Source organism: Apodemus sylvaticus, chromosome 17 (assembly GCF_947179515.1).
Source record: "Apodemus sylvaticus chromosome 17, mApoSyl1.1, whole genome shotgun sequence".
Lineage (NCBI taxonomy): Eukaryota > Metazoa > Chordata > Mammalia > Rodentia > Muridae > Apodemus > Apodemus sylvaticus.
In genome coordinates this window covers 5412997-5437988 of record NC_067488.1, presented here as the reverse complement: position 1 = coordinate 5437988, position 24992 = coordinate 5412997, and the positions used below count along the sequence as shown (strand labels likewise).

The 24992-nt window shown below is 45.9% G+C and overlaps 1 protein-coding gene across 3 annotated transcripts in view; it reads left to right on the top strand.

The window, feature by feature from the left end:
• Window positions 1-24992, top strand: part of Ncald (neurocalcin delta) — a 445096-nt gene that overhangs the window by 260872 nt on the left and 159232 nt on the right. The gene's annotated exons all lie outside the window — the stretch shown is intronic.

Here is a 24992-nt window from a genome sequence, read left to right as displayed (position 1 = left end):
AAATGCATTTAATGCTCAGATAACCCTATGGACAGGGATACCAATATTATCTTCATTTTCACATGAGGAAACTGGGACAAGGGGGTGATAGCTGGTAAGCGATAGAACCAAACTCTAAACACAGGCAAGTGGGACCCGAGTGCCATCCCGAGTTGAGTGTCTCTCTGTCTCTGGAGAAGAGTCTTTTCCTAATAAGTGTTTATATATATATATATATATATATATATATATATATATATATATATATATATATATACATATATATAATACTAATTAACACTAATATATAATATAGCACTAATTATAATATATAAAACTAATTAACACTAATATATATGATATATAATATATAACACTAAATATAACAACAGACAACCTAAAAATTTAGAAAATGTCTGTAGAAATCTGGATTTTTCTGCCCATTTGAGTGTGGGTACCATTAGATTTCATTACATATGCAGCAACAACCGCTGAGGAACCGCAGCTCTTTGGACAGGTACCCACTGGCGCAGACCACAGTCAGCACCCCACCAAATTTCCTGGCTGCCTTCTAGAAGCTTCAGGGCCCTGGATTCTATTATTGTACTCTCTAGTACATCCTGAACTGTCCCCAAGACACATCTATTGATGTCCTGGAGACCAGACATGCCTCTTCCATGATTAGATTCGTAAGTTCTGTCTAGTGATTAATGTGATGGTGTAAACTGAATGAGTCACTTGCTGCCTGGGTCCCAACCCTGTGCTACTCTGACAAAGGTTTTCATCCCTTGGCTGATGCCGTGGAAAGATTCGTCACAAGAAGCCAGTTTTCATTCAATGCAGAAAGATAATTTCAGAGTCATTGTCTGGGAGAGCAGGGGCATCACAAAGGCCAGGGTGAGTTTACATTTCTTTATATGTTATGGCTTGACATTTAAATGCCCCCAAAGGTCTACATGCTAGAGATTTGGTCTCCAGCACGTGTGCCATTGGGTAGCAGAACCTGTAGGCTATGGGGCCTCTATGAAGCTAGAGACGTCATTGGAGGGATGCATTGTAGAAGATATTGAGACCTGGTCCCTTCCTGTCATTCCCTGTACCCTAAGGTGGGTGGCCTTATTCTGTTCTGTCCTGCCATGATGACCTGCCCCCAACACAGGGGGTTGATTCCCAAAATCTGAACTGTAGATCGTGGAAACAGTAGAGATGACCGCAGACCACACACAATTTAAAAAAGAAGACAGACAGAGCTCCTTTACTGAGCCTGCAGCCCATGCTTGTCAAAGGGATACCACAGGGACTTCGAGAAAGCCAGGCTGCCTCACTGAATAAGGAACTAGCCAGCTTTAACATTGATTTCCTGTGCATGGTCGTGCACTGGTAATGTCCATCCGGCATGGGTACTGTGCTAAAAAGTATTTTCCTTCATTTGCCCAAGCATTGCACCTGAGGTGTGTAGCCAGGCAGCTGACTAACCCTGTGTCTCCTGAGGGTCTCTTGTCCCTGACACCGTCATCTTATGTCCTTGGATTTTGTTTGGCGTCAGCCTCCTGAGAAGACTGAGGGGCTGCAGGTGCTCCACCTGCGGAAGGCGCAGGCGCGGGCTGGAAGAGGAAAAGACCAGCGCCGACAGCCAAAGGGTCCTGAACGGGAGTCCTGAGCGGAGATGTTTCAAAAGGTCAACATGGCTGCATTCGAAGCTGAGCACAGTCTGACTCAAAGTTTGAGGCCGAGAGGGGAACAGAGAACGTGAAGGCGAAGGTGCCCTGCTTGTGAGCTGCTTCAGTCACCTTCGGCACTCTGACAGCTCCACGCCAGAGTCAGCGCTCATGGCCAAACAGCCTTCAGAGCTACGCATCGTAACCCAGACAACGGGTTGCTGGGTTGCTATCGTCTCTGTAGCAGACATGCTCTCTCCAGGGAGCGCGTGTGGGTCAATCATGTGGCCTCCAAACTGGTGACTTTTAAGTTAATTAAGAGCAAATTCTATGATTTCACAGCTTGTCTGGTGTCTTAAGCTCATCTGGGCTCATACCAAAGATATTTTGGGAATGAGGTTTCTCCTTGGTAACATTTCTCTTTTGTGTGGTCACGAACCCCAGGGTTTCAGCTCGGTTCAGTCACAAGGAGTTTATCATCTGTAAACATTCTGGTCTGTGGCCTAACCAGGTGTTTCTGTCTCAGTGATGGAAAACTGGCTAACATGTTATCTATGCCCAGAACAAAATCTCTCAGTTTATAAGTGAGTAATTTATAAACACTAGAAATATATCACTCACCCATGACAAACCCAGGCTGAAGATGCTGATCCCGGTGCAGGCTTGTGAGGCCCTGATTCCTCCTATACACCGCTATCCTGGTGTGCGCTTCCGCTGTCTTTAGCCTCTTCCACTAGGGCATCCATTTCAATCATGAGGGCAGATCCCCAGTGATTTTACAAATTTCCCCAAATGCCATGCCTTTCTTAAGACTGGCAGAGTGCAGGCTAGATCTCAACATAAAACTTGGAGGGACATTCAGCCTATGCATTGGCAGCAGTGTCCCAGCTGCACAGAGTTGTTGTTGTATAGATTAGTGTTGGCGTGGTGCCTGTGATGGTCACTGGTGACCCGGGTGTCCTCAGAGAACACAAACAGATGTTTCAGTTTTTCTGTGAGTAGAGGGGGACATGGGACATCAGTAGGCTTAGTACCTTACCAGGAAATCCAAGCCAAGGTGGGATGTTTTGTACTCCTGACGTTTGTGTCAGTTTTCAGTATATTATATAGTACACTATATACTCATTGTCAACGTTAAAACCAAACTAGAGAGCCAGGGTAGCCTGTGAAGGATCATATCAAGCTTCGGTTTTTATTTTAATCATACTTATTATATATTATTATTTAATAGTTATGTTAAAATGGCCTGTATGCCCCTCTCCTTTTGAACTGTGAATATTATGTGACAGTTTCAGAAGCAGCTCGTAGCTCTGAGAGGTTGAGTCTTTGTTTCTTATTTCTTTCCTTCTTTGTCCTCTTCCATCTTTTCATCTAGTTTAGCATTTCCTAAGAAGTAAGACCCCAAGCCGCTAGTAACACAAGATCCATCAGAAGTAAATAGGGTTTTGTGATCAAACAAATTTGGGAGAATTCTTGATATTTTATCTCCTGTTTTGGAAACTTGCTTTGCATGTTAAAAATCTACTCAGCACTTGGGGCTAGAGAGGAGGTGCACACTGCTGTTCCCGGAGACCCTGGTTCCATTTCTAGCGCCTACACTAGGCAACCAGCCCATGACCACATGTAGCTCCAGTTCCAGAGAGACTTGTTGCCTCTGGCCTCTGTGGACACTGTATCTGTGTGCACATAACTACACACACACATTAGAATGAAGTATTTTTAGTAAAAAGAAAGAAAGAAAAGAAAAGAAAAAGAAAGAGAAAGAGAAAGAAAAAGAGGAAAAGAAAAAGAAAAGCCATAGTCAAGACTTTGGATTGCCTTAAAGTTAGGAAAAATACATGACAAATACTTGTAATCTGGTGTTTCTCAAGCATGCTTTACCCCAGAGTGTTCCCTCTCTTACATAAGCCCTATTAACACCCTGCTGGATCTAGTAGGAAGAGTATTGATCTAGATTGAATTAGCATGTGGCTTTCTAAGCTTGAAAGTGTCTTAGACATTAAATTATGACATTAAAAGTGTCATATTTTTAGATTTATCTAACTCTCAGAGAACAGACTTTATGTTTTCTATCCTTGAAGTCACATGTTTGTGTACATAAGGATAAAAATGAGAAATCTCACATATTTTAACATTGGCCTGAGTCTTTCAAAGATTTATCTTTGATTTTATAATATAGAGTTATTTTGTTCCAGTTTGTGTTGGTCTTAGTTTGTTAGATTACCCAAGAGCCCTCAACAACCAGCCTTTTCACAGTCCTTTCTTTTCCAAGTGGCCTTGTACTCAGACAGAACATTAACCTCATGCAAGTTCTTGAGATAAGTACAAAGCTTTTACGGTGATATTGTTCTGTCTTCTTTTCCTCTCGTTACTTACCGAGAATATAATCTATAAGAATGTGGTTTGCTCTGTGGTAAGCTCCTGGGCACAGCAGCTGTACCCACCACACACAGCTGCTGCGCCCGTCTCTGGGCCAACCATAATTTCCCAGTACCCTGGGCTTCCTTGACTTGGGCCATCTCGACTGTGCCGTCTCAACTGTGCCCCTTTAAAGGAGTGCTTTGAGAAATGTGTCAGAAAAGGCAGGGCTCCATGGGAAATGAGAGTTTGCCTAGGCAGGAAGGCTGTGACACCATATGGGCTCTTAAAGAAGGCTAATGTGTTGTTGTTTGTTTTTGTCAACTTGATACAACCACACACATACCTGAGAAGAGGGAATCCTGATTGAGGAATTGGCTTCATCAAATGGACCTGTGGGTGTGTCTCTGGGGCATTTTCTTAATTGGTGATTGACATGGTGGGAGGGCCCAGCCCACGGTGGGGGGGGGGGGGGTTGTCACCCATAGGTACATGGTCTTGGATGGTATAGAAAGAAATCTGAGCCGGGTGGTGGTAGCACACGCTTTTAATTCCAACACTTGGGAGGCAGAGGCAGGCGGATTTCTGACTTCAAGGCCAGCCTGGTCTACAGAGTGAATTCCAGGACAGCCAGGGCTATACAGAGAAACCCTGTCTCGAAAAACAAAAACAAAACAAACAAACAAAAAAAAAAAGAAAGAAAGAAAAAAAAAAGAAAAAAGAAGGAAATCTGAATGACTTTATGAAAACTATTTTATATATGCCATTCATTTATAAATGGAGATAATTTTCCCTTTATATTCTTAACTTCTCCATATCCTCGCCTACTACTTCCTCTCCTTTGTCTGTTTTCTCCATCTTACCTAACATAGTCAGTAGGCTAATCCATCATGTTCTCTCCTTTCTGTTTAATGCCCATTAGCAGAGGTTCTAGAAGAGTCACCTATTTGCATTGTCAGATTTCCTGGGCTCCTCCAGGGCTGGCCCCATGTTCTTATTGAAGTCGCTGAGATATAAGTACACTGGGGCCTTGAGGGAAAGATGATGTTTCTATATGATGGAGAACCTAGGCATAGTTCATAGTTCACTCCCCAGTCTACCTGTCTTGGGGCTCAAAGGCCTTCCTGTGACCATGAGGCAACCAGTATGAGGAGGAAAACTCTGAAAGTGACAACATGGGACAACACCTGGCCTTCGATGGCATTCTTGGTCAACCTGACCTAAGCTAGCAGACCATGCTCAGGCCATGGTAACACTAGAATAGCTACCCATTTATTTCCATCTCACAGAGGAAAAAAAAAATCATTCTCTTTTTTTTTTAATTTTATTTTTTTAAGATTTATTCTTTATTATATCTAAGTACACTGTAGCTGTCTTCAGACACACCAGGAGAGGGCATCAGATCTCATTACAGATGGCTGTGAGCCACCACGTGGTTGCTGGGATTTGAACTCAGGACCTCTGGAAGAGCAGTCAGTGCTCTTAACTGCTGAGCCATCGAAAAAAATCATTCTCAATGAATGCATCCCATATGCTTCTCCTCTGCCTTGATTTCTCCTTTGCTTCTTCCTGGTATACACTGCACTGTGTCCCCAACCCACCTGCTGCTTTCCTGACTCACTGACCTTCCAAATGGGCCCGTGTCTGGGAAGAAAGCCTTATGGAGGTAACTGAGTTAAAGCACACTTGTTAGGATCGGTCCCAATCCAGTATGCCTGGCACGGTTAGAAGAAGAGGACATTGGGTGCACTCTCCCCGAGGAATGGCGATGGCTGTCTCTGTGCCCAGGAGATAGGCATAGTGAAACTGCCTGGCTGGCACCTTTCCTTGAAGATGTATTTGCATCTTCCAGGACCGTAAGCCTGAAGGTCTACTGGTTAGGTTGACTCCGTCTGTGCTACTTGGTTAAGGAAGTTTTTTCGATGAATATGTACTCTTCATTCAGTCTTCTGTCTGCCATGAGTCATCCTAGAGAGCAAGGCTTTCTTCAGTGAGGCCTCCTACAGCTGTCTGAAGACTAGTCTCCCGAAGGTCTCTTTTTAAACACAGTAGTGTTTCTGGAAAGTCTGAAAGCGTTTCCAGAATAGAGCCTACTGAGGTCCTTATGGGGTCTGTGAGCCCTGCTGACCTTTCTCTGTTGGTTCTAGGCTGATTCAGTCAGTGGTTTGTTCTGCCATGGTGTCCCACCATCCAGCATGTCCACCAGGGTCAACCTGATCCTGGTCTGCAACCTCCAACACAGAGCCCAACTAACCTTTTTGCCTCAGTGAGAATGCTGACCAGGTCAAGGACTTCCTCTTGTGTCTCCTTGACCTAAACTGTATTGCATGCTCATGAGCAGAAGCAAAATGGGAGCAAGAGGGAACCACCTCACATCTGGACCAGTCAATGTCACCCTGTTTGGCTAGAATAGTAGCTGCCTTTGTTACAGTTCACAGGCTCAGAATAGCAGGGACAAGATCACAGTACAATTCTGAAAGAGCAAACTTCACGAGCCAGGAGCCCAATTGCTCTTCCTCTGCCTAACTCCAAGTGAAGGCGTGCATGGGCTATGTCTGGGGACATTTTCTGTCGTCGCAGTCTGGTGGAGTTGATGCTGGCGTTCACTTGGTGAAGCATCAAGAGGGATGCTTAGACAGAGGTTAAGTCTCGGAAAAGCCCCTCAGAAAGCAAAGCGCCCCGCCCGTCTGTCTGGAGAGCCGCAGCTGGGAAGCGCTGACCCAGGATGAAGGCTCCTCCTGTTTGGGACAGCCGGACGCTGTCGGCAGCATTGCCTTTTACCCTAAAATTCAAAGCAAAGGAAGTATCATAGAGGAAAAAAATGGCCAAATTGATCAACAGCATTACATTGGTCAGGAGTTAGGAGGGCAGTCATGTCTGCTGCCGTTGGAACCACAATGCGCAGGCTCCCTGTAAGTCTAGCTGGTGCGTTGCTTCTCTGAAGGCAGAGCTAGCCTGAGCTAGCCTGGTCACACTGCCTGCCTGATCCCAGTCTACACCTGTCTGTCAGACACCTGAGTGGAGCAGGAAAAACTGCGCTGACTAAAATTAGAAGAGGAGATGAAAAATGATTATGTGGAAATAAACTGGAAGATGCCAATTTAGATCCTCTGAGACTGCAGTCTGACACATAAGCAGGACTAGAAATATGAAAATATGGTATTGCCACTGTAATCACTAAATTTCAGCTAGCTCTAAGTATAATTAGATCCTAGTTGCTGTGTAGAAGCATTGTGCTTTCACATTTAAAAGATATTAATAGATATGCTTTTGTATATTGTCAGTATATGCCTAAAATACATTCATGATTTCAAAAAGTAGCCCTTTAAGTATTATACTCAGTGATTACATTTTTTATATCTGTCCACGGTGACATTTGTCATAGGTGGTAATTGGTACAGTGAAGCATATTTGTAGTTTAGATTACAAATCAGCAATTTTAAAACTTCTTTGCCAAGTCATTTAAATATGGTTTAGATAAATGAATGACAGGCATGCTTGCTTCCACAAAGGCAGCAAGATTAAAAATAAATCAGTGTGGGGACCTGTCACTTCCTGTGTAGACACCATCATGTTCCATTTGGATTATGACTACTGTCTACAGCATCTTATATTTTACCTTTAAATTAGAAAAAGCATAGGACAAAAGTGGTCAAATTGATCATCAGCATAGCACTAGTCAGAGTGCGCCTCAGGAGGAGGCCTGGATGGATGGACATGCTAGACTGGCTACAGAATGCTGTCAGGATCAACCAACAATGGCTGTCTCCCACTGAAGAGACCAAGAACTTTGGACCTGCTCAGCCGATGAGCTGGATGCCTCGGCCATGGCGGCATGCCTGCAGTGTTCCCGGGGCGCTTCTGGTCATGTCCGTGTGGAAAGCTGAAGAGACCTGGTTCTGACATTAGTGGAAGACACCGTCTGCAGCAGCCACAGAGTAGATGAAATCTCCAGTGAAACCAGAAGATAAGCAGACGAAACCTCAAAAGCTTCTCCCTCAGACGTCTCTATTTCTGGGTCATCCCCCAGAGTCATTGTCCCCACTTAAGGTGTGTCTTCCCACTTCAGTCAGTCCAACAGCAATTAAGAGTACCAACTGCTCTTCCAGAGGTCCTGAGTTCAAATCCCAGCAACCACATGGTGGTTCACAACCATCAGTAATGGGATCTGATGCCCTCTTCTGGTGTGTATGAAGAGAGAGAGAGAGAGAGAGAGGGGGGGAGAGAGGGAGAGAAGAAGAAGGAGGAGGAGGAAGGAAGGAAGGAAGAAAGAAAGAAAGGAAGGAAGAAAGAAAAAGAAAGAAAGAGAGAGAGAGAGAGAAAGAAAGAAAGAAAGAAAGAAAGAAAGAAAGAAAGAAAGAAAGAAAGAAAGAAAGAAAGAAAGAAAGAAAGAAAGAGGTTCTCTAGTGGGTCTGCTTAGAAGTATCTTAGTTGATTCTAGATCCAGTCAAGTTGACAATTAAGATTAACCATTACAGACATGATATTGGGTTTTTTTTTTCAAAGCCAGTGTGCACCTATTTTTAAATGTAATTAGAATTTCTTCTATGTGGACTCAGCAACTGTGGATTCAAACAACCAGACAGAAAACGTCTGCAGAAAAATATTACATATGTCTTGAAAACAAGCAGACTTTGCATTTCATGATATTATTCCCTACATAAGACATTGTGACAGTGATTTATGTGTAATTTGTATTACACTGGATTTTATAAAAAGTCTAGTGATGACTTAAAGTATATGAGAGTTTGTTCATATGCTTCGTGCAAGTACACTGGCATTCTGGGTATGGGACTTGAACATCCAACGATTTTTGGTGAGGACAAGTGTCCTGGATAGCTTTAACTGCCTGGTCGATGCAGCCTAGAGTTAACCTAGAAGGGAGTAATCTGCAGCTGTGATTGCACAGATCAGATTGGCCTCTGAGGGACTGTCTTGAAGGTTAATTGATTCAGAAGGGCCCAGTCCACTGAGAGCGGCTCATCCCTAGGCAAGCAGATGAGCAGTATACACTAACTTTGGGGCCAGATAGTAAGCAGCATTTCCCCATGGTTCCTGCCACACTTTGGCTGTGAAGCGGCCGTCTTATGTGAAATAGCAAACAGGCCTCTATCCAAGTTCTTGCCTTGATTTTTTTCCCCCACGGCCTCCCCTAACAGTACTAATACACCCTTTGCTCACATGAGTTGGTTTAGCTGGAGTGTTTGTCACAGCAACATATTTGCAACTAGAATAATGTGGGTCCTGGAACCAAGGCCACGGGCATGGCAAATGGAAACCTGTGTATCATAGGAACCAACTCTGTGCATGCATGAAGGACAGGGTTAGCGTAAGCTGTCTTTCAGGGCGTACATTACAAACCCCACTAAACAGCACATTTGCATAAATGCTCCTTAATCAGTTAACAAAGATTTTGCACTGGGCTTCATTTTTCAGAGTGGCTGTGGATATATTTCCTAACGTGTTCCTGCGCGTTCATGTGCATTACTCACATCCATTTCTTATACTTAGCCAGAAGTATCTAAAGGCTGACTCAGTTTCCATTTAGTATAAACCTAGGGTCCTCTTAGCAATCTCCTTTCAGCCTGAAAATGCTCTTCAGCTGAGCTCTCCTGCTCGGTTGCTTGTGGAAGACAGCTAATAATGTTTAGCCTTTCACTTCCTTACCACGCAGACATATCTGGTGTCGGCTCCAGGCTGCTTGCTATTAATAGCTGTTGAAGATGCACCGTACATCTAATTTGGCACTGCCTGTGGTGACACAATTGGTTCTCAGTTACTTTACTGCATCTCAAGTCACGGGGAGCTTCCAGCTAATTGATGAAGTCTCTGACCTCCAAGAGTAAATCTAAGACCCACTTTCCTCTCTCCGAATCCCTCACCATCTTGGGTTTGGTACTGTCACTGAAATCAGGAAGGGAAACCACTTCCTAGATTTGATTTTATCTGTGTTCATTATCAGGGAATACGGGAGCCCTCAGGGCAGTTTCTGAATTTCCAAGATGAGAGCGGTAGACAGATAAAACGGCTAGCAGGCTTGTTTTGGATGCATGTTTGTGGGACAATCACTTTTGTTTTGTTTAAATTGCTTTGTAGGCAGCTATGAAGAAGGTGAGGAATATTTGGTTGGCAGTCATCTTTTGGCAGAACCTTTGCCCAGTCTCCTCACAGAATGACCATGTGGTGCCACCACTGAAGGGAAGCCTCCAGAAACAGCGCTTAGTATGTAGTACCAACCTATTTCCTGGAGCTGACACCACTGCTCCTCTCCACACAGCCTCCCTTGACACTGACCGTGCCAAGAACAAGACACAAGGCTTCTTCCTTTCATTGCTTCCTTAGTCGGGGTTTCCTGATGGTTGGTTCATCCGTCTCTCCCCTTTGCCAACCTCTCCTCTACAATATTAGTCCTCACAGGTCAGGCAGGAAATGCTGGTTAGTGATCTAACAGCTTCCCTGGATCAGGAGTTCTGAGAAGGGAATCAGGGCGAGCTAAGTGCTCAGAGGGTCTCTGGACTTGTCTGACATTTGATGTACGTTGTGTGAAGCCTTTCCTGTTACCATGGCACCGTGTGTTTATCAGCATCAGTACTGAAGGAGCATGTAAAGGAGGGTCACAGAAGTGTGGCTATGAATGCTGGCTGTTCTAGATGGGGAATGTAGTGTGCCCCTCCTCTGGTAAAGGCCTTGGTACATTCTTCACTTAGCCACAGTCCACAGAAAGCTGAGACAGTCCTGCTGATGCATCTGTAAACACAGGGTATGTATTGACAAAACACAGGCCTGGCTCATCTGTGACCTTCCAATAAGCACAAATGTCATTCTATTTTGTCACAGTTTGGTTTCAATGAGAGTTTGCAGGTTGACGTGGCTTACTAAACATCTAGAATATACTGCACTTTTCCAAGACTACTCAATGTGAGCATCACCAAAACCTTTCATGTTTTAAAAATTAATATTTAGAAAGAAAAGGTTTACATGTCCAGCGACTGGACAGCGACTATGACCTTGGACTGTATGACCTTTCTGATGAGGTACTTTTCTCCTCTATTTTAGAGAACTGGGTTATCATCAGAGCAAAAAGGGTTGGACACTGTGTTAATTATGGTACACCCAATAATGCTGTCTGCCTTTTTGTGTTCTGTTATTCAATGTTGTGTGCTTTGCCTCACATGAAGGTCTAAAGTGAACAAGATAGGCATGATTCCTGCCTTGGGGATCTTCACAGTTAGAGAACACATCAACTAGCATTTGGAGTTGTACCGTGGGATGTGTTTCCATTCTGAAGCTTACAGTAGCCCATAAGACAACAGTCACCTTTATGAGACGTCTTCAAAATTCTTACAGCAGTGTCAGTGCTGTTTCAAGAGCCCGTCAGAGCCCAGACGAGGGCCTGTGGAGTTGTTCTGGTGGCAATCTTGCTTGCTTTAGATGGGGGTGACAGAGACTTCTCTACTTGTTACTATTTTGATGCTTTGTGATGGAACCAGAAAGTCGGCAATGGTGGGGATCTGTACGTCTAATCTCAGTAGCTTCTGCATGGTGATGGTGCCTGTGGCAGTGGTAGGTGGCAGTTACCCATGGGAGCCTCCAAGGAACCGTCTGTGCCTATGCAGTAAAGAGGGAACTGACTGACTCCTGCTGGAGCCAGAACAGAAACTCTTATCTTAGGGAGGGGGGCTCTGAGGTACATTTTACTTACACATCAAAATATGACTCACTGGTACAGCTGTCCAGATGTTAAAGTAGAATTAAACTGTTTGTTATGAATTTAGTCAGGAGTGTATGCGTCTTATCCTACACTTAACTAAATTTAGTTCATTTATGGGGTGCCTAATGTATGTAAATGACCACATAAGATACCGAGGGGCTTGTGCTGGTTGGGTCTGTCAACGTGACAGAAATCTAGACATATCAGGGAAGATGGGATATTAATTAAGAAAACACTTCCATAAAACACCTCCGTTAAGTTTGTCTGTAGGGCTTGTTTGTGATTGATGATTGATGTGGGAGGGCCCAGTGCTATGTGTAATGCCACTCCTGGGCAGGCGGTTTTGACAGTACAAGAAATCAGGCCGAGCAAGCTGTGAATAGCAAGTCAGTACGCAGCATCCCTCCATGGCCTCTGCTTCAGCCCCTTCTTCCAAGTTCTGACCTTGAGTTCTTGTTCTGACTTCCCTGAGTGATGTCGTATGATCTGAGAGTTCTAAAATAAAATAAACCCTTCCCCTCCAAACTACTTTTGGTCACAGTGTTTTATCACAGCAATAAAAACCCTATGACAGGACTCAGTATTTTTTTCCACTCTCTGACAATTTCATACATGCGTATGTTAAACTTTAGTCATTGGTATTTCCCCACTGTCTCCTCTTAACCCCTTCCCTCTCCTACTGAGACCTTTCTTCCCAACACGTTTGTCTCTCACTAAACATTAGGGTACGACACACATACCTAAAACTACATCAAACAATCTATTGCATGAAGCATGGGCAAGTTGGTTTGATAACAAACACGATTAATTAACAAAGCAACAGCATTAAGTTCTCCACCCTGGTCTATGACCTCCCTCCCCACAGCCAGTTCGAGGCCAGGCTTACAGTAACAGGCATGAATTCCCTCCTGTGGAGTGGCCCTCAAGTCCAATCAGCAAGTGGATGGTTACCTCCACCATAATGATGCCACTAATGCATCTGTGGACACATCTTTCCAGGAAGGTTAGTATTTTAGTTTTCAGGGTTCTCAGCTGGGTGAACACAGCTGTTGACCTTTAGATCCCAGGAGCCTTTGCAGTACTTTGCAGAACTATGAGAACTAGTTAGGAGGGAGGAAGCTTCTTAGCTAAGTTCCAGCATGATTCTGTCTTATAAGCAAAGTATACGGCATCTTCAGTAATAAGGTCTTACTGTGAACTTCTGATGGACAATAACAATAACTTGCATTTTGTGGGGACCTCTGGTTCTTTCTGGGCAGCTGCACCCGAAGTGTATTTTTGTTCAGTAACCTTTAACTTCAGAGGGATCATTATTGATCCATCCGGGTACCTCTGTGCAAACTCTTTTTTAAAAATTACATTTTACTAGGCTTATGGACTAGGTTTCCGTGTGGTTCCCCATGCGTCCTCAGCCGGTTACTCTCCTCACCACTTCACCTTCCGTTCCTCCTTAAACCTTCCCGCCTCACGTCCCCTGTGTTCTAGTCTCCCCTCCACAAACCTCTTTGCTTCTTCTTTTCCCTCTAATGGCCCTCGTCTATCTTCCTAGCCTCTGAAGGGGCTCCAGGCTAGCTACACAAGTCCAAGAGTTCGTAGGCAGGGTCCACATCGGAGAACAGGGCACTTGGCATTTGTCTTTCTGGGCCTGGGTTACCTCATTCAATACAGTCGTTTCTAATTCCACCCGTTTTCCTAAAACTTTCATATCACAACCAATAACACTCCAGCGTGTGTGCATGTGCGTGTGCGTGTGCGTGTGTGTGTGCATGTGCATGTGTGTGTGTGCGTGTGTGTGCATGTGTATGTGTGTGTGCATGCGTATGTGTGTGTGTGCATGCGTGTGTACGTGTGTGTGTGTGTGCGTGCGCGCGCGCGCGCGCGCGTGTGTACGTGTGTGTGCATGTGTGTGTGCACGCGTGTGTGTACGTGTGTGTGCGTGTGTGTACGTGTGCGTGTGTGTGCATGTGCGTGCGCGTGCGGGTGTGTGCATGTGTGTGTGCGTGTGCATGTGTGTGTGTGTGTGTGCATTTTCATTATTCCGCTGGTTAATGGGCATCTTGGCTGCTTCCATTTCCCAGCTGTTGTGCCTAGAGCAGCAATGAACGTGGGTGAGCAAGTGTCCCTGTAGGAGGACAGAGTCTTGGGGTGTCCCTGTAGGAGGACGGAGTCTTGGGGTGTCCCTGTAGGAGAACGGAGTCTTGGGGTGTCCCTGTAGGAGGACAGAGTCTTGGGGTGTCCCTGTAGGAGGACGGAGTCTTGGGGTGTCCCTGTAGGAGGATGGAGTCTTGGGGTGTCCCTGTAGGAGGACGGAGTCTTGGGGTGTCCCTGTAGGAGGACGGAGTCTTGGGGTGTCCCTGTAGGAGGATAGAGTCTTGGCGTGTCCCTGTAGGAGGACGGAGTCTTGGGGTGTCCCTGTAGGAGGATGGAGTCTTGGGGTGTCCCTGTAGGAGATGGAGTCTTGGGGTGTCCCTGTAGGAGGACGGAGTCTTGGGGTGTCCCTGTAGGAGGACGGAGTCTTGGGGTGTCCCTGTAGGAGGACGGAGTCTTGGGGTGTCCCTGTAGGAGAACGGAGTCTTGGGGTGTCCCTGTAGGTGGACAGAGTCTTGGGGTGTCCCTGTAGGAGGACGGAGTCTTGGGGTGTCCCTGTAGGAGGATGGAGTCTTGGGGTGTCCCTGTAGGAGGACGGAGTCTTGGGGTGTCCCTGTAGGAGGACGGAGTCTTGGGGTGTCCCTGTAGGAGGATAGAGTCTTGGCGTGTCCCTGTAGGAGGACGGAGTCTTGGGGTGTCCCTGTAGGAGGATGGAGTCTTGGGGTGTCCCTGTAGGAGATGGAGTCTTGGGGTGTCCCTGTAGGAGGACGGAGTCTTGGGGGTGGTATAGCTGAGTCATATGGAAGCTCTCTTTTCAGCTTTTTGGGGGACCTCCACACTGAGTTCTGTTATGACTGTATCAATTTATAGCCCCAATAGTAGATAAGAGTTCCACTTTCCCAAATTGTCTGCAGCGTTTGCTGTCCTGTTTTATTTATACTAGAAAGTTCTTATTTTTGAAGCAGGTTCTCACTAAACAGACCAAGTTGGCCTCATCCCCCTGCACATCCCCACTTAGTGTGAAGATTCCAGGCAGCAACACCTTGTCTGGTATGTGGGGTTCTGTTTTGATCTCAGGGAGTTTACAGCTTGGACTGGGGACCAGACTACAGGGCAAGCAGGCTTAAAGTCACAAAGAGAATGCCAATCACAACTGAAAGTAGATCTTTATTCCTAATAGGAAAACAAGAGGATTATGTAAGGTACCTTTGGTTAGTGAGAGCAGGTGTTAGCTTGATCACAATAACAAAGGTCACCCTACAAGTTCAAATTTATTACACATATTTCAGATCAGTGTTACCTCTGTTCAACATGTAAGTCTTCAGTAGAAACTACTAAGATTCTTCTCAGGCCATGAGGGATTTCGGTACCAATTCTACAGGAATGATATTTGAGGGCCTGACAGGTGTGTGCAGCGCGTGAGAAGGATTGGGAGAGCCTCTCAATCTGATTCTATCTTTCTTGGTGGTAATTTAAAACTTAGAGATGAAAAATGATTCTATAGGTAGACAAATGGAGGTTGTAGTCTTTTGAATTAATCAGGATGTGGGGATTATGGGTCCCATTAGGGACTTTTCAAGTGTTGTTTAGCTCTAGAGTCCTTTGTCTAAACAGTTTTGCAGTGATGTGTGGTGTGTCAGCAGTCAAAGGCAGAGATGGAGGGGAGGAGTGATATTTACTGACCTCTTCATTAGACTTCAAGGCCCACCCACCAGGGTACCCAGCACCCAGTCTGAAGCATTCTGGGTCAGTTTCCGCATTTTACCAGTGCACATACAAAAGTGCTGGCAGCAGAGGTGAGCGTCAGTCCCTGCAGAGGGCTGCTTGGCCAGACAGAAGCAAGCCGGGGTGTGCTTTGGTTTGTTTTACTAACTTTGGCCTCTTTCCTTGAACTTTCTCCTGAGAGTCACCATGATTTGCATATCTCCCATTTGTGTTTACAAATGCCTGTAGCTTCTGGAATTGGACTTCGTCTGATTAGTGAAAGTGACTGAGGAAAAGAATATGTGCTCTGAGCTGAGAGACTCCCTGTGTCTTTATCTCTACTGGATTTGACTAAGTTCGTCTTTGCTATTGAGAAGAGCCCTTCCATAAACCGCATCGTAGTGCCCACTCTCCAGTGGGAACATGGGAGACACAGCCCAGCGACGGTGGGCCATAGTGCTGGGTCTTTGCAAGCCAAAAAAAAGTAGCACTGCTCGGAAACTCTGGTACATGGGCCTGCTGTGTGGCTCAGCGGGAAAAGGTGCTTGTTGCCAAGTCCAATAGACCTGAGTTCAATCTCCTGAGTCTGCAAGGTAGGAGAGAATGCACGACTGCAAATGTTCTCTGACCTTTGCAAACATCACCCCCTCCTGTGCATACAACTTAAACCGAGGGCCTCTGGCTTAGGGTCTGAGAATGCAGCTTATGGAAGAGCTTGCCTAGCACATTCGAGGATGTGAACTCAATCCCTAGCTCATCAGAACAAGCAAACAAAACAACCTTCATGAGCTCGGTGAGATAGCGTGGTCAGTAAAGTGCTTGCCTTGTACTCTTAGGACCTTGTGAGATCCCCAGAGATCATATAAAGAAGAAGATGAGGATAAGGAGGAGGAAGAGGTGGAGGAGGAAGAGAAAGAGAAGGGGGAATAAGAGGGGGGGAGGAAGAAGAGGTGTGGTGGCACCTGCTTCTAATTCCACTGCCGACAAAGCTGAGATAGGCAGATCCCTGGGGCCAAGGGACAGCCAGACTAGCATACGTAGTGGACTCCAGGCTAATGAGAGACCCTGTCGAAGATGAAGAAGGAGGAGAAGGAGGAGGAGGAGGAGGAGGAGGAGAGAGAGGAGGAGGAGGAGGAGGAGGAGGAAGAGGAGGAAGAGGAAGAAGAAGGAGAAGGAGAAGGAGAAGGAGAAGGAGAAGGAGAAGGAGAAGGAGAAGGAGGAAGAAGAAGAAGAAGAAGAAGAAGAAGAAGAAGAAGAAGAAGAAGAAGAAGAAGAAGAAGAAGAAGAAGAAGAAGAAGAAGAAATGCTTCCCAGAGCCTTAGAAATGTAACCCAAGCTTGACTTCTGACCTCCACATGCAGGAGCATACATGTGCACCTGTGTGCATACATACACACATGACTATGCACACACAAACAACCTGCATGCTGCTTTAACCCGCCCTCCGTGGGCTGTGAGCTGCACGGCTCCACGGATGGTAGGACGGGATGCCTCAGATTCCTGAGGAGACGCAGGCTATCGCTAGGAAACGACACTTGGCATGGGCTCCCTTTAAAGTGCAGCGCGTTACTAGACGAGCCACCATCTTCACATGGATGGGGCTAAAGCAGGGTGCTGAGCCGGTCAGCTCCCAGAGAAAACCAGCACAGATTTCTGACTGGGATGTGGGGAGAACCAAGAGACCAGGAAAAGTGAGGGTGCGCTGGGACCTTGAGAGCAGAGAGGCGCCTTCAGCTGAGCCCGAAGCCTGGCTTTCTTTGGCAGAGGCCTTGGGCGGGGCTAAACGGCACCAACACATAGCACGTTTTAGTTTGTTAGAGAAGTGCCCTGTGGAGCAAGGCGATCCGAAGCACTCATCACTTCCCTTCCTGTGCCCCTGCCAGCCAGCTCTGGCTCAGCCTGGGCAGCTCCTGGATTCGCAGTCTCCCAAAGGCTGCCATTACCCAGCCCCTTTCTCATTTCCTTTTGCCAGTTATGCGGAGAAGGATGGATCTGCCTTCCTCGGGGTTATTATAGAACAATGAGCATCTCTTCCAGGTGGTTCTGTTCCTATAAATTCTCAGCAGGAGCTGAAGCCAGGTTTCCACCTGCCAGGGAAGGCTGAAAGCGAGCTGGTGTTGCCAAGTGCAGTCAGATTTCTCCTCTGCACACTCTTCCTGCAGCCAAAAATCTCTGCCCCAGGAAAGAAGAACAATTACGAAAATTGCAAATTTTATTTTAAACTGGGATAGTCCCCAGTTTTAAGTGTTTCAATCTCTTTCAGTTTGAATAATATTTTTTGAAATATTTGGAATTAGAGCTTAGCCCCAGGATGTCAGCACCGGGGGTTAATTGTTCAGTAGTACTGAGCCAATGGAATTGTTGTTTTTTTTTAAACTCGTTTTCATTGCTCATGAGAGAGGGAAAGGAAATTGCAGACACTTGGGTCCTCTGTGTTTTGTTTAGTTTGCCAACTAAACCATAAATAGCCCTTGGCTAAGACAATTCAATAAATCCACTGAATTATATTATTGTTACCATGCTCAAACTAGATATTCTGGTTTTTGGTTTGGGTACTATGTTGCAATGCTGGTTACTTAATCTTTGACATAATTTTTTGAGTAAGAATAAAAGAAAACCTTTCTTATTGGCTGTCTTTAGAAGTCATCTTCCCACTTGACGTGTGGCAGAGGGTAGCCAACATTAGCACCACCCAAGAACATTCTAGAAATGTAGATGATTTGTCTTTGTCTCTAGCCTGATAAGAACCTGCATTTTAGTCAGGTGACTTGTGTACATGTTGGTCTAGCCTGAGACTTTCATTTGTCAACTGAGAAAAATGGAGGCCCAGCCAGGTTCTCAGAGCTCAGGGTAGAACCACGTGCCACGGTAAAGAGCCACATCTTTACAACAAGCTCTGTAACCACTCCAGATCCAGGTTATGGTGTTGCTAAAAATCCACAGCACCTACTTTACACCACACTTTACCATGATCACAACTTGGAAGAATGTTCTAGAACACCTTCCATGGTGCACACTTTCTTAAAAAGTGATGAGAAAGAAGGTCCTTCACACAAAGACTGGCATGCAGTTTTAACACTGGCAGGTGATGAACTCATCGCTCTCTTCACCAGCGGGGGACCACGGGGAAGCAGGTCAGAACCCACAATATTGATGCTGGAGTTTTCAGTGTTTATATAAGGAAATAACTCCATCAACCCCAAACATGTCTATTGTTGACCTGCTCCTGATGTCAGGTGTTTGCTTAAGACAATAAACAGAACCTGTTTCTCTGATTTCAGGTTTACTGCAGTTACTAGCTAACTCAGGCCTGTTCCTCTGACTTGGTTAGCTTTATTTCCATTGTAAATAGGACTATGCATAGAATAGTCTGGGTCTTCTGCGACCATGTCCTAACATTTGTCCTTGTAAGAAAAAAAAAAAAAAGCTCCTGTTTGCCTATGGAATTGTCCAACCTTGCTGTGTACTGAGAAGCAACAAGTCCATTACCTTCAAAGCCACGCTTGAAGGTCAAATATTGAAAGTTTCTGACTAAAGAGAAAGAAATGCCCTAGCCCATGGATAGCTCTGAAGGCCCTGCCTTGCCTTGGGTACAAGGGTCAGGCTGGCAGAGCCTGAAGCAGGAATCCTGCTCCTTCATGAGCTTGGAGGAGGAGGGAGGTTTTCACCCAGGAGGAGGCAGTAGACAGACTTAACATTCCTTCATTAATGAAGATGAATGTTGCCATCTGAGACACAGCAGAAGCTGAGCAGAAGGTGGTCCTTCCTTCTCTGTTCTTTTCTGCCCACTAGTCGATGGCACAGTCCGGGCAAGCCTGGGAGACAGATTTGGCTAAAGAGCCCTTAGTATGCACCAGCACAAGAGAAGATTCCAATTGTTCCTAATAAACACATCCCCATGGCTGCTTGGCGACAGCAGCAGCAGCAGCAGCAGCAGCAGCAGGCATAGGCTCCTTGCCTTTGGGGTCTCGGGAAGGTGGGTCCCTGGCACATGCTAGAACTGAGCCCTCAGCCTGGAATGACAGGAGGGCCCATTGTGTCCATTTGTTGACTTGTGAGTCCTAGGGTGAAATCAGCAGGGATAACCAGCAGTTTCCCATTCCAGTTGCTGCTCTAGATTCCCTGGGGCAGAAGATGCTGGTGTGTGTGTTTGTGTGTGTGTGTGTGTGTGTATGTGTGTGTGTGTGTGTGTGCGTGCGCGCGCGCGCGCATGTGCATGCATGCATGTGTGTAAGGAGGTGACAATGCAAACCCCAGGAAGTTCTTTAGGTCTTTGGATCTCATGGGAAAAGCTCAAGAGAGTCCGCAAAGCAAATGACTTCTAAGGCAGAGTGACGCTGAAATCCTACTTTTTCTCAGAAAGACCAAAGATATAGATAATACACAGTGTGAAATTAAAGGATGACAGAGTCACACCTATGTTAAAGATTCCGTGACTATAGACATTTTGAGGAGTCTCACACATGTACCGAGAAGTCAGGGTTCCCTCTTGGGGTTCTAAGTCTCATAAATAAAAGAACAGACTCAAGCAAAAATTTGACAACTATTTTCTAGAGTTTAAAAGAAAAACCCAGAGCAGCCAAGGAGTAAATCTTAGCAGATGCCTGGAGAAGGAAAACAGAGAACAAACAGAAAGGGCTGTTCTGTGTGAGTTAAGTGGGTTGAGAGGTTAGCCACACCCTGGGTGGGTGAACAGGTAGGCAGGTGGGCAGGTGGACAGGTGGGCAGGTGGACAGGTGGGCAGGTAGACAGGTGGGCAGGTGGATAGGTCGGCGGGTGGGCAGGTGGACAGGTGGGCAGGTGGGCAGGTAAACAGGTAGGCAAGTGGACAGATGGGCAGATGGACAGGTAGGTGGGCAGGTGGGTGGGTAGACAGGTGGGCAGGTGGGCAGGTGGGCAGGTGGGCAGGTGAGCAGGTGGCCAGGTGGCCAGGTGGCCAGGTGGGCAGGTGGGTGGGTAGACAGGTGGGCAGGTAGGCAGGTAGACAGGTAAACAGGTGGGCAGGTGGACAGGTGGGCAGATGGGCAGGTGGACAGATGGGCAGGTAAACAGGTAGGCTAGTGGACAGGTGGGCAGATGGGCAGGTGGACAGGTGGGCAGGTAGGTGGGTAGACTGGCGGGCAGGTGGGCAGTGGGCAAGTGGACAGGGAAGCTGTAGAGAAGGGCTTAGGCACCTGAAGTACAAAAATTAACAAAACCCATACTTAGGGTCTGGCCAGCTCTGGGAAAGCAAACCAGAAGAGAAGAAAAGGTTAAAGAGAAGCCTTTCCCTTCCAAGTCCTGACACAGATTGTCAGGCACACCAGAGTGTCATGGCAGTTTGTAGGGCTGCTCTAGGGGCTGGGGATTATGGGAAGGAAAATTCCATTATCTCACTAAAGGACTTAAAGTGAAACACCCCTCCCCCACCTTCCTAGGGGGTGCTCCCTTAGCCAGTCATTGACTCTGCCCAACTAGAATGTTAGGGCTCTAGCCAGGCTAAAGTTTCTAGTCTCTTGACCAGAAGGAAATAGTTTTGCCTTTACAGGCCAAAACTGCTACTGTGACACCATGCGGCTATTTGACTTATTAGAACATCAGACTGTAGAGAGTTGGAATGTGGCAGATCTAGAGCCACATTATCTTGGGCTATTCTCTGTCCCTGTCATAGTCTTTTATTCACTATCTCTTTGTCTGGTCAATATCCTTGTGGCTGTCATATGAAGCATTTAGGGGACTTATTAACAGACACAGCGAAAATTTGGAATGTAATAGCTTCCAAAACCAAAAAGCTAAATGTCATTGGATGGTATCTGAAACCTATAGCTAAAAGAAAAATAAATAAATAAAAAAAAATAAAAAAAAAACCTTTATCTGATGTTTATGCTAATGTGTTTAAAAGGTGCCTTGACTCATGACTGGCTTTTGCTAGGTAACCAACAACTTCATGAACTCAATAGCACGTGGAAGATGTCTCGGGAGCATCCTGTACCCACGTCTCCAGCTGTGGTCAGTCACATCCTCCCTAAGAGATAAGAGCTGTGTCTAATGAGATATAGCTTTGTGCAGGTGAAATGGGCCATAAGAGTGAAGACACTTGTCACTAAACCTGATGACCTAAGCCCAGGGTGACACACAGTGGAGGGCAGAGCTGATTCCACAATGTGTCTTCGATCTTCATATGCACACGGCAGCATGTGGGTGTATGTGTGTGTACCCGTATATGTCCACACAAATAAATAAATGCAATTAAAATATTTTAAAGATATTTGGGTAGACAGTGGCAGTGCCCCGCAGAGCTTAGAATTTCAAGCAGTCTAGCACATTCCATCTCTCAGGTTACTGCTGTGGTGATTGACAAGGGAATTTAAATGATCTTGCAAGTAAGTCTATGCAAGATAATCAGACAGCAAGGTGGAGTGTGCAAGCAGAGACAGTCACGCCATGTCCACGGGCTTTTCACCGTGTAGACTTCTCACTTCCTTCCGGTGACAGTCGTGAAGTGTCCCGGTGGCAGATGACATAATGAGGTTTGTCCTACTAATCAGCCATGTTGTCCTTGAGCTCTGAGGCTCATGCTCTCCCCAACTCCCCCAGTGGCCTCTGAATCCACGCTGTGAAAACAAACTATCTAGGAATATTTTTCTAAAAAGTAAGAAAGAGGGCCTGGAAAGATAGCCCCGTGACCGGGGGCCCTGACTTTCAGGGGGCCAGGTTCGAGTCCCAGGATAGATATAGCAATGCATTCCAAGGCTATCCAGGGTCCTCTCTGAACTCTGTGAGCACCAGGGATACACATGACACGCAGATATACAAACAGGGAAAACGCTCACATGCACAAAATAGAATAATACATTGTAGTGAAAAAATAAAACAGAAGAAAGAAATGAACCTTTACTGATACTGCTGTGCAGTTTGAGCACATCGTGTGTATGTCATACAGCCTCGTGCTGCATGTGTCCTGTGAGGTTGTCTTTCAAATAAGGGACTTTGCACATATCCGAGGGTCAGGCTGACGCTCTTGATCTGTTTCACTCTGACCGTGACATCTAATGCTGCCCCTGTTTATTTAGCTGCAGTGAAGCCAATTTATAGATTTCATTATCTTTGATAAAAATATTTCAGGCTGGAGAGATGGCTCAGCATTTAAGAGCACTGACTGCTCTTCAGAAGGTCCTGAGTTCAAATCCCAGCAACCACATGATGGCTCACAACCATCTGTAATGAGATCTGATGCCTTCTTCTGTAGTGTCTGAAGGCAGCTACAGTGTATTCACAGATAATGATAAATAAATCTTTATAAAAAAAAAGAAAGAAAGAAAAGAAAAAATATCTCTTAATTGCTTATCTATTTTGCAAAAGAGAAAGACAGAGAGTAGTAAGGCTGAGGTGATGTTACTGATGCACCAAGCCCAGGAAACAGCAGAGCGAACGCTGCCCAGAACACTGAAGACAACTACAATGGTCCCAGCCAATGAGTGTCCAGAACACTGAAGACAACGACAATGGTCCCAGCCAATGAGTGTCCAGAACACTGAAGACAACTACAATGGTCCCAGCCAATGAGTGTCCAGAACACTGAAGACAACTACAATGGTCCCAGCCAATGAGTGTCCAGATCAGTTTCCAGAGTTGGATTTGAAATGTGGATTGTTTCACTGCTGAAGCCAAACGCAACCCAGGATCTCTGTACCTTATTTTCAAAACACAAGGACACTGGAAAGCCGTGGTGATCAGCAAATGATTTAGCTACTGAGCACGGATGTCAGAGACGAAGCCTGACCCCACCTTCTGTAGGCAAGAGGTTCACTTCACCAAACTTAGTGACTTATATTGAAAAGCTTTCCATTCGAGTTATTGTTTCTAGGCAAAAGGAAACAAGTCACCTGTAACTAGGTAAATAAATGCTTGTCCCTCTGAATGCAGTTAAAAGAAGTCACAGGGCTAGGGAGGTGGCTCTGCAGGTAGAGCTCTTGCCACACAGAGCATGTTCAGACCCTGAGGGTGAGATTCCCAAGATGCATCTGCACTTCTTCAAAGGATGGAAAGAGGAGATTCCGAGCAGGCTCGGGAGCCAGATTAGCTGTGAGCAAGCTGGGTAGACCGGGCTAGCTGCAGGCAGGCTGGGTAGACCGGGCTAGCTGCAGGCAGGCTGGGTAGACCGGGCTAGCTGCGGGCAGGCTGGGTAGACCGGGCTAGCTGCGGGCAGGCTGGGTAGACCGGGCTAGCTGCGGGCAGGCTGGGTAGACCGGGCTAGCGCATTAGTGAGCTCTGGATTTGATTGAGATGCCCTGCCTCAACTGACCAAATGAAGAGCTGTGGAGGAAAGTTATTAACATCTGCCTTGGATGTCCACATACTCACTCTGGACATGTGTGCCCACATACATGCAAACACTATTGTACACAAGGAAACGCATCACACCACACACACATACACACACACACACACACACACACACACACCATACCAAATGCCTGTCATGTTAGCTAATGCTGTCAGATTGGGAATAGAAACTATTGCTAACTGTTAGGAAACAAGGCTGCAGACAGAGCATGCGTGGTGGGATGATTGCTGTGTGGCTGTTTGAAAGCATGTGTGTTACCAGTCTGTCTCAGGGCAGGGCGTTTGCTGCAGTCTGTTTTAGTAACTCATAGCCTAGAGGATAGAGCCTCCTCTCTCTGTCTTTCTCTGTCTCTCTGTCTCTCCCCCCTCTCTCTTTCTCCTGTCTCTCTCATGTATGCACACACACACACATATGCGTGTGTGTGTGTGTGTGTGTGCACTTACCCATGCATTTGCAGTCCCATTACATCTGGGAAACCTCCCTAAGAAAGATAGCTTCCCACAACTGGATCACCTCTCTACTCAGACACCTCTTTGTGGGAAACTTTGGGCCTCGTGCTCACTGAGAGCAGATGCCGGTCACTGCTTGAGCCACTCACAGGGAAGCTTTTGAATCAGAGCCAAACTGATAGGAGTAAACAAAGCGGTGTGATGTGGATGGATCTCCAACTGAGACTGCATTGCATGCCAGTGTGTCATTATATGATGGCAAGACTGTATGAAGTGGGTCATGCCACCAACATCTCCTGGTACACACAAACGGATAGCCTGAGTTCCAAAAGAATTTCCTGGCAGAATGTCAAGGGGATTGCTAAATTTAGGTTGAATTATGTTTTCTTTTCTTTTAGGAAATGAGAATCAAATATGTTGACCTTTTCTGGGTGGTGGGGAACCTATTCTAGCCATTTAGTAAATAGCTTTTTAAAAAATTACTGTGGAATTTTCATGCTACATGCTTGTGTCTAGAAGGTGTGACTAAGGTAGCCAGATGCTGTGTCCTCTCAAATGCACCATCTTACAGGAGACTAAATGCATTCCTCCCGCATCCCTAAGATACCGCATCTATCTTTCCATCTATCCATGCAAGAAATATCATGTGTTAGGAATCAGTGTTCAAGATGGTTAAGTGGGAGAAACATACTTTTAAAAACTGAATAAGATATGTAAAT